Source organism: Pagrus pagrus (genome assembly GCF_965226575.1).
Source record: "Pagrus pagrus genome assembly, contig: HAP1_SCAFFOLD_349, whole genome shotgun sequence".
NCBI lineage: Eukaryota > Metazoa > Chordata > Actinopteri > Spariformes > Sparidae > Pagrus > Pagrus pagrus.
Window position 1 is genome coordinate 27,284 of NW_028175114.1, and position 12,676 is coordinate 39,959.

Genomic DNA, 12,676 nt, shown 5'->3' on the forward strand with positions numbered 1-12,676 from the left:
CTGGGACACTGAGTTCAGTTCAGAGTCCATTTTGAAATCCACAATGAATGACTTCATCTGTGGGTCCCAACAGTGTTTATGCAAGTATCTGTGCATTCTTAACTAAATTTGTTATTGCTGTTAAACATAAACATAGCATAAACATATAATTGTTCATGTAATGGGTCATATAGTCTTACTATGCCTCCTGCCCCTCTCTCTCTCTTCATAATACCTAACACCCTGTTGATGATACTGCACAGTCAAGCCTGTGCTTAATATGCTTAATACGAAGTGACAATAGAGAGGATTTCTTTTCCTCCTTATTCATCCTATCTCACCACCTCTCTCTCCAGAGCTTCCTGAAAATCCTTCTCTCTCCGCTCCTGGTACAGCTGCTTTCTGAACAGGCGTCACAGCCCTGACTGCTGCCAGGAAGAGCAAAGTCTCCAGGCAAGGGCTGACCACTGGAATAAAAAAGATTCTAATCAAACATAATGTCATGTTTCTAATGTATGATTGTAAATATTGCTATAAAACTCCTTAAACTAAATTAAAAAAATACATAATTCTACTTAAATGTTAACATGGAAATGTTTTTTTTCTCTTTCGCCTTGATGAGGAAGCAAAGCCATAAGTAACCAGTTTCTTCCTGTTCATCTCAAACTGGGCTATTTAAGTCTGGACCATCTGCATGGACAAAGTGGACAGACTTTACAATAATAACAGCAAGACAAACAAACTCATGTCACTCATTTGTTTTCTTCTTTGTTTGACATGTGAAACAAATGTGCTGGGAGAAAAGTTTGTTAAACTTTAGTCAAATTAATCAATTTAGAGGGCCATCAGTTGGAATTCCAATTACATCCTGACAGAGAAAGTGACTCAGAAACAAAATCCCCTCTGTGAACAATGACAGGTGTTGAGCAATAACAAACTTGAACTTCTGCTTGCCTAGATTTAAGGTCCATTGTCAGTGAGCATTAGCCTACAAAACACCGTTTATCTCATCCTGTCATCAAGGCAAAAAATATAAACGATCAATATTTAATGTGGATCACACCTGAGCTTCTTGTGCTAAGCGTTGCTTCTGATGGTGACGCCTCTCTCGGTTGAGCTGTGAGGTGTACAGAGGAGGCTTGGGAACCTGGACAAGAGTGGCCTGGTTACAAGTCATGATGTCATTGTGCTTCCAGTGGCACACCTGCAGCTGCAACATACACACTTTCCAATTGTTGGTATGAGCTTTACTAATTCCATCATCATTATCTTTGTTTCAAGTGTAGGTTTATCACTCAGTACTGGTCCAGTATTATTATACTGGTTATACTTATTATTATTTTATTTTATCAATTACTGTATACAGATATCTTTCTCTAGGAAATTACAATTTCAAGGCCTTTCGGCATTCTGAGCACAAAGTCATATGAAATATAATGACTAACAGGAATACACTACAAAACTCCACTTGTAGAAAAAGTAAAGAAAAACAACAACACAGTAGTCAATTGATCTTCTACACTCTGTGCTACACTAAAACTTTCAGGGTGATGTTCAGTTGAATAAATAACAATGTGGGATATAACAGTATATTTGAATTTAGATTATTTATATCAAACAGTTTATGATACCATGGAGTTATAAACTATGTTAGTGACAGAGGAGCAGCTTCAGGCTTTACAACTAAATAATACTGTTTGGGGAAACAAAACAACCTTTCCATAGAAGAATGGCACAACACAGGAGGGCCAACTCCTCAGGTCCAGACTCTGCTGTCCACTTACATCTGAAGGAGAAAAATCATTCCTTTGAGGACAACAATGTAAACATCCTGTCCAGAGAAGACAGATGTTTTGAAAGAGGAGTAAAAGAGTCCATCTATGTCAAACTGGAACAACCATCTTTGAACAGAGGAGGTGGTCTACGACATTACCTATCACCCACCTACAATGCAGTTCTGAGTTCCCTCCCTAGACAGCTTGACAACCGTTCACAGCAGAAGTGCATCCCATTTCACCTAAATTGCCAGCGCCGCCCCTCCCTAAACGCAGAACACGCGCTGTGCGTAGGGCCCCATGATCCGTGGGGGGCCCCATTTTGCACAAGGGGGCGCATTCTCTGCAAATGTGCAAAGGATGCGCATCGCTGCCATGAGGCACATAGAGCACCGAGTCAGCCCGAGGCAGGAGAGAAAAAAAAAGAGACGAGTAATCTGACATGGCGCACGTTGCCGCAACGATTGACAGCACGCAGCATCTTACCAATCAGCGGTCAGATGCGCCAACAGGCAGTTGTATGCAGGTGGAGAGATGGCCTCCAAATGGCAATATGAATCGGGAGCAAGCAAAAGAAAGACAAAGTCTAAACAAGAGGAGGCTCGTGCTTCACTTGAAGGTGGGTATGTTGTGGAAATAAAAAAGAAAACTTTGTGGCATAAACACCCCAGCTGCTAGCATGCTAATCATGAGACAGAAGAGAGGATAATTCTGTCTAGATGTGGACTGGAGATTAAATTTTCCAGCGGCCCTGATTATCATTTATTGAATGTCTTGTTAACTGCATCTACATTCACCTCTGTTGAAAAAGGAGCGGTTAATTGACCAGTTGGTGGTCATATGTTGGCTCAGGTTTATAGCCTATCAATCTATGCTATCAGTAGAAGTTTTGGGCTGTTTTTATGGAGGTAAAATGTCGCCATCTCTTGGTGAATTTAATTCATAACAGTATAAGATTAGATAAAATAAGATAAATTAAGATAATCCTTTATTTGACCCACAATGGAGAAATTTAAAGCGCTACAGCAGCAAACAGCAGTGTGAATATAGAACCTAATTACTAAATGTATAAATAAGTACATAAAAATATTTAAATATAGAAATATCATCAAATCAAATCATAATGCATATTATTATTAGTTGTAGTCGTATTTGCATTAATTGCATTTGGCTAGCACCATTCCAGTAACTCTCCCTGTTACAGTTTCTTTCCTTTGCTGAGCAAAAACTGAAGCTCATCAATGGCGCAAGAACGCTTGAGTGGCCTGGATATCATAAGCATCAACTCAGAAGTGGCACAGCAGCTGTCATATGATGACCTCATTGATGACTTTGCATCCAGAAAATGCAGACGTGTGAATCTGTAAAAGGCTTGTTCCATTGTTGAAAGAGTAATTTTGTAATGGGGAGGGGGGGCCTCAAAATAAAATTCTGCTTAGGGCCCCAATTTGGCCAGTAAATTGCATCCACGTTTCACTCACTTGCGTCCTTTCTTGCGTCCTTTCCTTGTGTCTTAGTCCAGCCCCCAAGGATTCAGGGAGAGACCCGAGGAAACCACAGGAGGAGAGAGGACCAAAGAAATCTGTTTGAATACAAGTGAGACGTCCTTTCATCTGCAGCGTCACGTGAAGCAATGTCCGTTTCTGATGACGGCTGTTTTATGACCTCGACAGCCCAACACCGATTTCCTGCGGTGTCCATGGATATGGCCTACCTGTGATCAAATAGTAGTGACAATAGTGATAAAAGCAAACACGTGTCTGCAATTTAAGTGTAATCAGTTCAGACATTTATGTGATTAAATATATAGTGAATATAGTTTAGGCCTACTGTTGTGACCCTGAGTCATGATTGTGTTTTTTTTTTTTTTCATTTGCTGCTGATCTTAATCTCCTCCTCAGTGTTGTGTGTGAGCAGTCTCTGTGTGATTGTGTGTGTTTCTGATTGAGAGCAGGTTGGACCTGCTGATTGGCTTGCTCAGCTTGATTGCTGACATGGGATTGGTCAGAGGGAGGAGAGCAGCCCTTTTTAAACCACCGGCTTACTGCAATCTCCCTTTCCACCAATCTTCCACTTCCAACATGGACCAGTGTCTGGTTTGACCAGTGTTTTGTTTGTGACCTAAACCAGTTGTAAGTAACTCAGCTGCACTACAATCTGGCATTTCAGGGTGAAAACTGGCTTATGTCAATTTTGAGCGTTTCAGAGCAAGAGAAGCCTCTTTTTGCACTGTACAGTAGCATAAGCTGCATTTGACTGAAAAAAGGTTTTTCAAGCAAGTGGCCTGAACTGGCCTGAACTGGTTGAATTTGGATCCATTTCATGACAAACAAGGTTTTACCTGTCCTTTAATTCATTAAGGGTGAAAACTGGCTTATGTCAATTTTGAGCGTTTCAGAGCAAGAGAAGTCTCTTTTTGCACTGTACAGTAGCATAAGCTGTATTTGACTGAAAAAAAGGTTTTTCAAGCAAGTTTCCTGGCCTGAATGTTGAATTTGGATCAATTTCATGACAAACAAGGTTTTACCTGTCCTTTAATTCATTAAGGGTGAAAACTGGCTTATGTCAATTTTGAGTGAGAAGCCTCTTTTTGCACTGTACAGTAGCATAAGCTGCATTTGACTGAAAAAAGGTTTTTCAAGCAAGTGGCCTGAACTGGCCTGAACTGGTTGAATTTGGATCCATTTCATGACAAACAAGGTTTTACCTGTCCTTTAATTCATTAAGGGTGAAAACTGGCTTATGTCAATTTTGAGCGTTTCAGAGCAAGAGAAGTCTCTTTTTGCACTGTACAGTAGCATAAGCTGCATTTGACTGAAAAAAGGTTTTTCAAGCAAGTTTCCTGGCATGAACTGGTTGAATTTGGATCTTTCATTGCAAACAAGGTTTTACCTGTCCTTTAATTCATTAAGGGTGAAAACTGGCTTATGTCAATTTTGAGTGTTTCAGAGCGAGAGAAGTCTTTTTCCACTGTTCAGTAGCATAAGCTGCATTGGACTGAAAAAAGGTTTTTCAAGCAAGTTTCCTGGCATGAACTGGTTGAATTTGGATCTTTCATTGCAAACAAGGTTTTACCTGTCCTTTAATTCATTAAGGGTGAAAACAGGCTTATGTCAATTTTGAGTGATTCAGAGCGAGAGAAGTCTCTTTTTGCACTGTACAGTAGCATAAGCTGTATTTGACTGAAAAAAAGGTTTTTCAAGCAAGTTTCCTGGCCTGAATGTTGAATTTGGATCAATTTCATGACAAACAAGGTTTTACCTGTCCTTTAATTCATTAAGGGTGAAAACTGGCTTATGTCAATTTTGAGTGAGAAGTCTCTTTTTGCACTGTACAGTAGCATAAGCTGTATTTGACTGAAAAAAGGTTTTTCAAGCAAGTTTCCTGGCATGAACTGGTTGAATTTGGATCTTTCACTGCAAACAAGGTTTTACCTGTCCTTTAATTCATTAAGGGTGAAAACTGGCTTATGTCAATTTTGAGTGTTTCAGAGCGAGAGAAGTCTTTTTCCACTGTTCAGTAGCATAAGCTGCATTGGACTGAAAAAAGGTTTTTCAAGCAAGTTTCCTGGCATGAACTGATTGAATTTGGATCTTTCATTGCAAACAAGGTTTTACCTGTCCTTTAATTCATTAAGGGTGAAAACAGGCTTATGTCAATTTTGAGTGATTCAGAGCGAGAGAAGTCTCTTTTTGCACTGTACAGTAGCATAAGCTGTATTTGACTGAAAAAAAGGTTTTTCAAGCAAGTTTCCTGGCATGAACTGGTTGAATTTGGATCTTTCATTGCAAACAAGGTTTTACCTGTCCTTTAATTCATTAAGGGTGAAAACAGGCTTATGTCAATTTTGAGTGATTCAGAGCGAGAGAAGTCTCTTTTTGCACTGTACAGTAGCATAAGCTGTATTTGACTGAAAAAAAGGTTTTTCAAGCAAGTTTCCTGGCATGAACTGGTTGAATTTGGATCTTTCACTGCAAACAAGGTTTTACCTGTCCTTTAATTCATTAAGGGTGAAAACTGGCTTATGTCAATTTTGAGTGTTTCAGAGCGAGAGAAGTCTTTTTCCACTGTTCAGTAGCATAAGCTGCATTGGACTGAAAAAAGGTTTTTCAAGCAAGTTTCCTGGCATGAACTGATTGAATTTGGATCTTTCATTGCAAACAAGGTTTTACCTGTCCTTTAATTCATTAAGGGTGAAAACAGGCTTATGTCAATTTTGAGTGATTCAGAGCGAGAGAAGTCTCTTTTTGCACTGTACAGTAGCATAAGCTGTATTTGACTGAAAAAAGGTTTTTCAAGCAAGTTTCCTGGCATGAACTGGTTGAATTTGGATCTTTCATTGCAAACAAGGTTTTACCTGTCCTTTAATTCATTAAGGGTGAAAACAGGCTTATGTCAATTTTGAGTGATTCAGAGCGAGAGAAGTCTCTTTTTGCACTGTACAGTAGCATAAGCTGTATTTGACTGAAAAAAAGGTTTTTCAAGCAAGTTTCCTGGCCTGAATGTTGAATTTGGATCAATTTCATGACAAACAAGGTCTTACCTGTCCTTTAATTCATTAAGGGTGAAAACTGGCTTATGTCAATTTTGAGTGAGAAGTCTCTTTTTGCACTGTACAGTAGCATAAGCTGTATTTGACTGAAAAAAGGTTTTTCAAGGTTTTTCAAGGTGTTTCATAGCCTGAACTGGTTGAATTTGGTTTTACCTGTCCTTTTTAATTCATTAATAGACTACTTGTGTGTTAGCATAGTAGGAGGGAGAAGCCTTTTTCTTTGGATAACCCATTTTTCTCCTGTTTATACTGATTTAGGAGTGAGGGAAGATTTTGTCTTTATATTTTTGATTTGAGGCAGGAAGTTCGGGTAAACGGATTTTGTTTGTTGTGTTAGCCTTGTTCTCCCTCTGAAGCAAAATAAATGCTTCTTTAATGTGACTCCTCTGTGACACTGACTTTTGGAGTGAAAAGAATGGGTAGATTCCCATCCAGTTATGTCCTGGGTTCCCCTAGACCAGGGGCATAACATTGCACTTGGAAATCAACTTGATTCAGGGATGGCTTAAAATATGATTTATTTTCCAGTTAGTACTTTGCATTATTTCAGCTACTGTCCTACATTACAATCCTGTTCTTTATACCCGTTTTTAAAAATCTTTGAAAAGACGACAAAGTTTTGCTTGACTGTTGTGCTTGCTGTGTATTTTGTGCTGCAGTCTGCATATTGTGTGCTATGTGCTGTGGGCTGTGTATTTTGTGCTGTGGACTTGTTTAAACAGCACCTGTGATTTTCTGTCTGTTACCTGTTTAACAAACAGCTGCACATGAAGAACAAGCTGCAGTCTGTGTTTATGCTGTGTATTTCGTAATGTGGTCCGCGTACTGTGTATTTTGTGCTGTGATCTGCGTGCTGTGTACTCTTACTGTATATTTGTACTTTGGTCTGTCTACTGTGGTCCCTGGTCTGTGTATTTCGTGCTGTGGACTGTGTACTCGGTACTGTGTATTCGATATTCATACTGTGTACTAGTTCTTTGGTCTGTGTACTCGGTATTTGTACCGTGTACTTGTTCTGTGGTCTGAGGTATGTACACTGTGGTATGCGGTGTACTGTTTACTGTGGTTGGTGTACTCTTACTGCGATTTGGTGTTCGTACCCGTGTACTCGGTCTGTGTAGTCATACTGTGGCCTGTGCATTTTTATTGTGGTAAGTATACTATGTTCTGTGGTATATAGACTGCATGTACTGTGGTCTGTGTACTCCTACTATGGTCTGCGTGTATGCTGTGTACTCGTACTGTGGTCTGTATGTATGCTGTGTACTCTTACTGTGTATTCCAGAGGCTCCGAGCCTTTGCCGCTGGCCTCCAGTGGGTTCCTGCCGGTTTCGAGAGGGTCCGCGCCTTCGCTGCCGGCTTCCAGAGGATTCGATCCTTTTTACTGTGGTATGTATACTATGTTCCGTGGCATGTATACTGTATGTGGACTGCATGTACTGTGGTCTGTGTACTCGTACTGTGGTCTGTATGTATGCTGTATACTCGTACTGTGCTCTGCATGTATGCTGTGAACTCATACTGTGGTCTGTGAACTTGGTATTGTGTATTTGCACTGTGTACTCAGCATTCGTTCTATGCATTTCCTGCTGTGTATTTTGTGCTGTGGACTCGTACTTTGGTCTGTGCACTCGTACTGTGTATTTGTTGTTTGTACCGTGGTCTGCGTGTTGTCTCCTCTGTATTCGTACTGTATACTTGTTCTGCGATCTGTGTACTCATACTGTGGTCTGTATGTATGCTGTGTACTCATACTGTGTATTCCAGAGGTTCCGAGCCTTCCCCGCTGGCCTCCAGTGGGTTCCTGCCGGTTTCGAGAGGGTCCGCGCCTTCGCTGCCGGCTTCCAGAGGATTCGATCCTTTTTACTGTGGTATGTATACTATGTTCCGTGGTATGTATACTGTGGTATGTGGGCTGCATGTACTGTGGTCTGTGTACTCGTACTGTGGTCTGTATGTATGCTGTATACTCGTACTGTGCTCTGCATGTATGCTGTGAACTCATACTGTGGTCTGTGAACTTGGTATTGTGTATTTGCACTGTGTACTCAGCATTTGTTCTATGCATTTCCTGCTGTGTATTTTGTGCTGTGGACTCGTACTTTGGTCTGTGCACTCGTACTGTGTATTTGTTGTTTGTACCGTGGTCTGCGTGTTGTCTCCTCCGTGTTCTGTGATCTGTGTACTCATACTGTGGTCTGTATGTATGCTGTGTACTCATACTGTGTATTCCAGAGGTTCCGAGCCTTCCCAGCTGGCCTCCAGTGGGTTCCTGCCGGTTTCGCCGCCGGCTTCCAGAGGGTCCGCGCCTTCGCTGCCGGCTTCCAGAGGATTCAATCCTTTTTACTGTGGTATGTATACTATGTTCCGTGGTATGTATACTGTGGTATGTAGACTGCATGTACTGTGGTCTGTGTACTCGTACTGTGCTCTGCATGTATGCTGTGAACTCATACTGTGGTCTGTGAACTTGGTATTGTGTATTTGCACTGTGTACTCAGCATTCGTTCTATGCATTTCCTGCTGTGTATTTTGTGCTGTGGACTCGTACTGTGTATTTGTTGTTTGTACCGTGGTCTGCGTGTTGTCTCCTCTGTATTCGTACTGTATACTTGTTCTGCGATCTGTGTACTCATACTGTGGTCTGTATGTATGCTGTGTACTCATACTGTGTATTCCAGAGGTTCCGAGCCTTCCCAGCTGGCCTCCAGTGGGTTCCTGCCGGTTTCGAGAGGGTCCGCGCCTTCGCTGCCGGCTTCCAGAGGATTCGATCCTTTTTACTGTGGTATGTATACTATGTTCCGTGGTATGTATACTGTGGTATGTGGGCTGCATGTACTGTGGTCTGTGTACTCGTACTGTGGTCTGTATGTATGCTGTATACTCGTACTGTGCTCTGCATGTATGCTATGAACTCATACTGTGGTCTGTGAACTTGGTATTGTGTATTTGCACTGTGTACTCAGCATTTGTTCTATGCATTTCCTGCTGTGTATTTTGTGCTGTGGACTCGTACTTTGGTCTGTGCACTCGTACTGTGTATTTGTTGTTTGTACCGTGGTCTGCGTGTTGTCTCCTCTGTATTCGTACTGTATACTTGTTCTGCGATCTGTGTACTCATACTGTGGTCTGTATGTATGCTGTGTACTCATACTGTGTATTCCAGAGGTTCCGAGCCTTCCCAGCTGGCCTCCAGTGGGTTCCTGCCGGTTTCGAGAGGGTCCGCGCCTTCGCTGCCGGCTTCCAGAGGATTCGATCCTTTTTACTGTGGTATGTATACTATGTTCCGTGGTATGTATACTGTGGTATGTGGGCTGCATGTACTGTGGTCTGTGTACTCGTACTGTGGTCTGTATGTATGCTGTATACTCGTACTGTGCTCTGCATGTATGCTGTGAACTCATACTGTGGTCTGTGAACTTGGTATTGTGTATTTGCACTGTGTACTCAGCATTTGTTCTATGCATTTCCTGCTGTGTATTTTGTGCTGTGGACTCGTACTTTGGTCTGTGCACTCGTACTGTGTATTTGTTGTTTGTACCGTGGTCTGCGTGTTGTCTCCTCTGTATTCGTACTGTATACTTGTTCTGTGATCTGTGTACTCATACTGTGGTCTGTATGTATGCTGTGTACTCATACTGTGTATTCCAGAGGTTCCGAGCCTTCCCAGCTGGCCTCCAGTGGGTTCCTGCCGGTTTCGCCGCCGGCTTCCAGAGGGTTCAATCCTTTTTACTGTGGTATGTATACTATGTTCCGTGGTATGTATACTGTGGTATGTAGACTGCATGTACTGTGGTCTGTGTACTCGTACTGTGCTCTGCATGTATGCTGTGAACTCATACTGTGGTCTGTGAACTTGGTATTGTGTATTTGCACTGTGTACTCAGCATTCGTTCTATGCATTTCCTGCTGTGTATTTTGTGCTGTGGACTCGTACTGTGTATTTGTTGTTTGTACCGTGGTCTGCGTGTTGTCTCCTCTGTATTCGTACTGTATACTTGTTCTGCGATCTGTGTACTCATACTGTGGTCTGTATGTATGCTGTGTACTCATACTGTGTATTCCAGAGGTTCCGAGCCTTCCCAGCTGGCCTCCAGTGGGTTCCTGCCGGTTTCGAGAGGGTCCGCGCCTTCGCTGCCGGCTTCCAGAGGATTCGATCCTTTTTACTGTGGTATGTATACTATGTTCCGTGGTATGTATACTGTAGTATGTGGGCTGCATGTACTGTGGTCTGTGTACTCGTACTGTGGTCTGTATGTATGCTGTATACTCGTACTGTGCTCTGCATGTATGCTGTGAACTCATACTGTGGTCTGTGAACTTGGTATTGTGTATTTGCACTGTGTACTCGGCATTTCTTCTATGCACTTCCTGCTGTGTATTTTGTGCTGTGTACTCGTACTGTGGTCTGTATGTATGCTGTGTACTCTTACTGTGTATTCCAGAGGCTCCGAGCCTTTGCCGCTGGCCTCCAGTGGGTTCCTGCCGGTTTCGAGAGGGTCCGCGCCTTCGCTGCCGGCTTCCAGAGGATTCGATCCTTTTTACTGTGGTATGTATACTATGTTCCGTGGCATGTATACTGTATGTGGACTGCATGTACTGTGGTCTGTGTACTCGTACTGTGCTCTGCATGTATGCTGTATACTCGTACTGTGCTCTGCATGTATGCTGTGAACTCATACTGTGGTCTGTGAACTTGGTATTGTGTATTTGCACTGTGTACTCAGCATTCGTTCTATGCATTTCCTGCTGTGTATTTTGTGCTGTGGACTCGTACTGTGTATTTGTTGTTTGTACCGTGGTCTGCGTGTTGTCTCCTCTGTATTCGTACTGTATACTTGTTCTGCGATCTGTGTACTCATACTGTGGTCTGTATGTATGCTGTGTACTCATACTGTGTATTCCAGAGGTTCCGAGCCTTCCCAGCTGGCCTCCAGTGGGTTCCTGCCGGTTTCGAGAGGGTCCGCGCCTTCGCTGCCGGCTTCCAGAGGATTCGATCCTTTTTACTGTGGTATGTATACTATGTTCCGTGGTATGTATACTGTGGTATGTGGGCTGCATGTACTGTGGTCTGTGTACTCGTACTGTGGTCTGTATGTATGCTGTATACTCGTACTGTGCTCTGCATGTATGCTATGAACTCATACTGTGGTCTGTGAACTTGGTATTGTGTATTTGCACTGTGTACTCAGCATTTGTTCTATGCATTTCCTGCTGTGTATTTTGTGCTGTGGACTCGTACTTTGGTCTGTGCACTCGTACTGTGTATTTGTTGTTTGTACCGTGGTCTGCGTGTTGTCTCCTCTGTATTCGTACTGTATACTTGTTCTGTGATCTGTGTACTCATACTGTGGTCTGTATGTATGCTGTGTACTCATACTGTGTATTCCAGAGGTTCCGAGCCTTCCCAGCTGGCCTCCAGTGGGTTCCTGACGGTTTCGCCGCCGGCTTCCAGAGGGTCCGCGCCTTCGCTGCCGGCTTCCAGAGGATTCAATCCTTTTTACTGTGGTATGTATACTATGTTCCGTGGTATGTATACTGTGGGTATGTAGACTGCATGTACTGTGGTCTGTGTACTCGTACTGTGGTCTGTATGTATGCTGTATACTCGTACTGTGCTCTGCATGTATGCTGTGAACTCATACTGTGGTCTGTGAACTTGGTATTGTGTATTTGCACTGTGTACTCAGCATTCGTTCTATGCATTTCCTGCTGTGTATTTTGTGCTGTGGACTCGTACTGTGTATTTGTTGTTTGTACCGTGGTCTGCGTGTTGTCTCCTCTGTATTCGTACTGTATACTTGTTCTGTGATCTGTGTACTCATACTGTGGTCTGTATTTATGCTGTGTACTCATACTGTGTATTCCAGAGGTTCCGAGCCTTCCCAGCTGGCCTCCAGTGGGTTCCTGCCGGTTTCGCCGCCGGCTTCCAGAGGGTCCGCGCCTTCGCTGCGGGCTTCCAGAGGATTCAATCCTTTTTACTGTGGTATGTATACTATGTTCCGTGGTATGTATACTGTGGTATGTGGACTGCATGTACTGTGGTCTGTGTACTCGTACTGTGGTCTGTATGTATGCTATGTACTTGTTGTATCTACTCTGGTTAAAGGAATCACGCCTCTTACTGATGTCCACAACCAATTTATTTTCTCTTTGAAAGTTACGGAGCACTGTGAAAACTGCAACAAAACACATTTTACATACATCACTTTCAGATATTATTTTCCCAAACAAAACGTACACAAATGTATAGAATAATTACCGTGTGCACCTGATTAGCCAGTAGTAGACAGTTTTCTCTCGTCTTTCTCTCTTCCCCAATTCTCACTCACAACTTCCAGCTCACATCTTATGTTAGTCCGACAGGAAG